This window comes from Elephantulus edwardii, unplaced genomic scaffold, assembly GCF_000299155.1.
Source record: "Elephantulus edwardii isolate Elephantulus edwardi_28Jun2011 unplaced genomic scaffold, EleEdw1.0 scaffold00232, whole genome shotgun sequence".
Lineage (NCBI taxonomy): Eukaryota > Metazoa > Chordata > Mammalia > Macroscelidea > Macroscelididae > Elephantulus > Elephantulus edwardii.
This window is the reverse complement of record NW_006399982.1, coordinates 2924691-2930371: the sequence shown is the minus strand read 5'-3', so window position 1 is coordinate 2930371 and position 5681 is coordinate 2924691. Positions and strand designations below refer to the sequence as shown.

Genomic DNA, 5681 nt, shown 5'->3' with positions numbered 1-5681 from the left:
GGGGGGGTAAGATGAGCAATCTCTTCCCATGTGATTTACAGCTCCTGAAAACTGGCTATGAGTTCTGACTTAATGACAATGAGTCTGAGTGAAACCTAAAATACAATATCTGAAATTGAGCATCGGATTCAACAGCAGACTAGAAAGTGCATAAAACAGTATTAATGAAGTCTGTTCAAATTCGGGTAAAACAATTTATCAAGAGAAGCAGCACAGGAGTTCTGGTGGTCTAGTGGCAAGAACCTACACTGCAATCATGAAGTCACACGGTTCAAATCCACCAGATGCTCTGCCGGAGGACAGAGAATTTCTTTCTCTGCCAGTCAGATCCCATTCCATGGTACAACAAAAGAATTAAAAAAAAGAGAAACAGCATGGGGGTGGAGGGAGGCAGTATTGAGAAAAAAGAGACATAAACAAAGTCAAAATATCTAATTTATAAAATATAATACAGGGTGGAGGCGGCAGCAGCGGTGGCTGGTTCAGCTCCCCACTGTCCTGCTCAGAGTGTCGGTGCCACAGTGGGAGCAGGCAGCCTGGTAGCAGTGGGTGCCACGGGAATCTTACTCTCCATCTATGATTACATGGAGCTCAAAAAGAGTGGGACACCAAGCACAGGGCCTTCTGCGACTTGGGCCCCTGGGTGAAGTGCTCCGCTGCCCTGACCTCCAGAAGTGACCGAGGATTTGGTCTTCTGGGTTCCATTTTTGGAAAGGATGGTGTATTAAATCAGGCAAATAGTGTCTTTGGCCTTCTGTGTTATATAATTATTACTTGGCAAGTAGGCCAGCGCAGTTGCCTTGATCCTCCTTACATCCTCCATCATGTCTGTTGTTGACTTGCTGTACCTAGCCTACATTCTGTACTTGGTGCTTTAAGGAGTTTCTCCTCATGTGTGTCACCACATATGTGCTGAACTTCATTCTCTTTGTCATCAACTACAAACTGCTAGTTTGCCTGAACAAGGCCTGGATGAGGCAACTGCCTCCGAAGCAGGTCTGTTGGCTAATGAACTCAAGTCCCATATCCCTCTTCCATTAAGTTTATTTTGCAGCAGGGTTGGTTTTTTTTTCATTGCCGTTTTGGTTTTTGTGTTTAAAGTCTTCAACTACAGACACTCTCTCCCCAAGAATCTTAAACTGATTTTTCTTTTTTTAAAAAAAAGCCTTATAAATTAGAAGGGGCTCTAGCTACTTCCTTTGTCAATCTTCAGTTTCATGAATACGAAAAAAAAAAGAGGATATGCAGAGACAATTAAAGTTTTAATGTTACTTTAAAGATGTTCCTGAGATAGTACTACGTCAGCCCCACCCCCTGCCCTGGCTCCCCAATTGTCATGTGAGCAAACACTGCTGATAATTCTCTAATGTGTATTCAATTTCAGGTAAAACAAATCATTAACATGAAAATATTTTAGACTAGATACTGTATTAAATATTGCCATGTTTACAATTTTTAAAATTCAAGGGAGCTCTGGTAGCCTAGTGGCAAGAAGCTGCACTACAATCCCAGATGCATGCTGTTCAAATCCACCAGATGCTCTGCTGGAGAAGGAGGGGCAATCTCCTCCTGTACCAGCCAGATCCGATTTGATGGTACACACACAAAAAATAATAAAATAAATTAAAAAAATTTTTAAAAAAATCTAAGGGAGCTCTGGTAGCCTAGTGGCAAGAAGCTGCACTGCAATCCCAGAGACACGCAGTTCAAAACCACCAGATGCTCTGCTGGAGACGGAGGGGTAATCTCCTCCATCAGATCCAATTTGACAACAGACACACAAAAATATAATTTAAAAAAATCTAATACATATGCAAATATATAGAAATAATGTCTAAGAATTTTCCAACAATTGATGTAAGGTATCTACATTCAGATTTAATCTTAGTAAACAGGAAGTTAGATAAATGCAAAAGAAACCACATCCAGGGACACCACAGTTGCTGTTAAGTGCCACTGAGTTGGCTCTCATGTATAGTAGAGAAAATCAATGCCCAAACGTCTTCCTCATCATCTCTGCTCCATTTTCGATCATTGTTACAGTCATAGTATGCGGTGTCAGAACCCTTGAAAATTCATTTTTCACAAGCCACTGCATTTAGCCCCCTTTGGGCTATCTTAACTGTGAATACAAGGTCTTACAACTCATGAACAGCTATGGGACCAATTTGAGACAGGGCTTTCCACACTGTAAAAAAACAGCGGGACAGCAGTGGAGCAACTATGGCAAGGTGTAACCAGAGGAAATCTGGAGATAAAGGCCACAGTTACAGGTTCTGTTTGCTGGATGATTGAAGGAAAAGCTGACTTATAACTGTTCTGAGAGGAAGTCCACTGGATGACTGAGGAAACTCTGAAACTGGACTTTCACTAATTTAGCAATTGTGCCTTGTTAATCTGGCTCAGAACTGCTGGACGAAACGTGGACTTGCACTGTGAGACCTTCTTTGCCTCCTCAACCAATTTCCGAAATAAACCCCACAACTGTTAGTAAAGTCTGTGAGTCTTGTAATGGACACCAGACCCAATGATTGGTAAAATTAGATGCATGTAGGGTGGCATGCCTGATTATGTAGCTATTTGTATGGTGCTACAGACATTATTGAAAGTTCCCCTTTATGAAGCCAGCAGAACTCACAGACTCAGCTACTCCCACTCTGAGTTTTACATAGTTAATTCCTCTCATTTGGTTTCCTCTTTTTCTTTGACTCCTCTATATTTCCATACATGATAGTCTTCTGATACTGGTCCCTGATAACATGCCCAATGTATGTAAAACAAAACTGTACTGGTTTTTGCTTCTAAGGAACACTATCTACATTTCTTTCCAGGACAGATTTGTTTAGTATCCTTTTGGCAGTCCATTCTATGTTCAATATTCTTCACCAATTCTACAATTCAAAGGCATTAATTCATCCGTCCTCCTTATTCAGTATCTTACTTTCACATACACATAAAGTACCTGAAAACAGTACAGCTTGAGTCACTTGATCTTGAAAGTGCCATCTATGTTTTTTAGTACTTTAAAGAGATCCTTTGCAATACATTGGATTGGCCCACTAACTTCCTGACTGCTGAAATCCAATGTTGAAAACAAAACCACAGAGGAACATTTTAAACGCAGTGAGAGGAAAAGATGGCTTTACCTTAAGTGCAATAATATCATCATCAATGGCTAACTTACCACAAAAAATTAAGCAAGTCACAAAACAATGAAATGATAAATTTGTTGGAGAAACGGGGGAAAAGTACCAGTAGCTAGTCCAGAATTTTATATCCCCCAGAAAATTAAGCACATAAAATTATTTTTCAGGCAAACAAAAAGTGAAAGCAGGCCTGCTTTATAAGAACTATTATAGGTAGTGCTTTAGACTGAAAGAAATAATATCTTTTCTTTATTTCCTCTCCACAGGAAGGAATTAAAAAGAAGTAACATTAGACAGGGTATACATAAGCAATCCCAATGTAATCAGGTCTATTCCAACTCCCAGAGACTCTACAAGGGTTTCCAAGGCTGTGATCTTTACAGGAGGGAGCTCTAGTGGCCTAGTTAATGGGTAAGGAGTTGCACTGCTAACTCAAAGGAAAGCACTTCAAATCCACCAGATGTTCTAAAAGAGAAAGACAGGCAATCTTCTCCCATGAGATTTAGAGTCTCTGAAAACCCACTAGAGAGTCAGCTAGGAGTTGAGTCCAAATCCATGGTAGTGACTGATCGAATATTCATAGGATTGCTACATCTTTCCTCCATAAAGCAGCTTCTGCATTCTAGGTCTAAATCCTTTTGGTTTAGCAACTTAAGTGCTTAACCACCAAAGGACTCTACCACTAGGACTTCTTAGAAATGATAAGTGGTTAAATACAAACTATATTTGTGACATATGTTGATATGTGAAATTCAAATTTCAGTATTCATAAACGGATTTCCTGAAAGATATCCACACACATTATGAATTGTCTGGGCTGTTTCCACAATACAGGAGCAGACCTGAGTTGCTGCAACAAAGATCATGTGTAGTAGTATATGGCTTTACACTGCTGTCTTCACATTACAAACTGCTAAGATGCATTATATTCAACAGTATTTTGAGTGCCATACATATCATCTTATTTTAACATTTTTATTACTCTCATTATGTCATAACTATGCCCATATGTCAAATTAAAAGAAAAATGGACTTCAAAGGTGACACCTTTAAGGCGAAGGAGTATGGTTTATTTTATCATCAAATTAAAAGCATTAACATTATTATATAACAATATTATTCTAATTGACAGTAACTACCAAAATGGGCTTGAGCTTATCAGACAGAGATCATGACGACAAAGAATAGGGCAAAATTCAGAACTGTTGTTCATAGGGTTGCTTTCAATCATAGCTGACTTGATGACACATACAACTATTCTAAAATACAGTACAGAGATATCACGAAATTGTACTCTCAACAAGAGTTGTTAATTTCAAGTAAACAATGGTCAGAAAAAATTTAAAATAGGGCTTTTTTTCTCTCTTTTTAAAATTAATTTTAATGAAAGTATATAGAGACTGAGGGTTTCCAGTCATTCATTGTTGCGCTTTTCTCCCTGCCCACCTCCTCCCCCCAATTCACACTTCTCCTTGAAAAGAAAAAGAAAAACTCATTCATTGTTATCCAATCCCTCTCAGGCCCACTCCACTGTGCAGCCTTCATTCTGGAGACCTGTCATGACAATACCCAGTTATATATCTCTTTTAAATAGTTCTCTCCCTTATCTGTTTCAATGCAGTATACATCATTCCTCCCCTCCTTCTCTGTCTTCCCTCCATCCTGATGTCAGTCTTCTTTTACAGCAGTAGCACTATGCAATATTTGTCCTTTTGGGACTGAGCTATTTCACTCAGTATAATGTCCTCCAGAGTCACCCATTTTGCTAGTATTTCATGAGTTTCTTGTTTTTCAATGCAGCATAGTATCTTCTATTGTGTGAATGTACAAGAGCTTCTCTAGCCATTCGTTTGTTGATGGGCACTTGGGTTGTTTCCAGCTCTTTGCTACTGCAAACAAAGCAATAAACATGGGTGTGCATAAAATAGGAATTCTTATCACAACAGAATTTCTTCATAAAATTAAAATGAGACTATAGCCAAAAGAGGTTTCTGAATGGCCCATTTGTTAGTCAAGCAAGAAAAGTCATTTACCAGTTAAATGAATTTCATTTACAGCAGTCTTAGAAACCATGTCCAAAGAAATAAACTTACTTAATACTATTCACTTTTAGTGAGAAGAGTTATTTAGAAAGTTGAAGATACTGGGAGCAACATCAATAGTCAAATTAAAAACCAAGGGATTTACAACCAGGAGAAGATTAAAAATAGATGAATGGGACCTTCTAAGAATCAAATCCCCATGCACATCCAAAAACTTCTCCAACAGGGTAAAAAGGGAAGCCACAGACTGGGAAAAGGTATTTGGTAATGAAGAATGGGAATCCCAGAACACTTGATCGCTCTAATGCGAAACTTATACTTGGACCAGGAGGCAGTCGTCAGAACAGAGCAAGGGAACACTGCATGGTTCAAAACTGGGAAGGGCGTACACCAGGGACCCATCCTATCTCCATACCTTTTCAAGCTATATGCAGAACAGATTATCAGAGATGTTGGGCTCTATGAGGAGAAATGTGGGGTCAAGATTGGTGGA

General features: G+C 39.1%; 1 protein-coding gene and 1 pseudogene across 1 annotated transcript in view; one reads left to right on the top strand and one right to left on the bottom strand.

Annotated features, from left to right (window-relative positions):
• Positions 1 to 1041, top strand: part of LOC102854085 — an 11169-nt pseudogene extending 10128 nt beyond the window's left edge.
• UBE2R2 (ubiquitin-conjugating enzyme E2R 2) overlaps positions 1 to 5681 on the bottom strand; it is a 107984-nt gene that overhangs the window by 86035 nt on the left and 16268 nt on the right. The window lies entirely within an intron of this gene.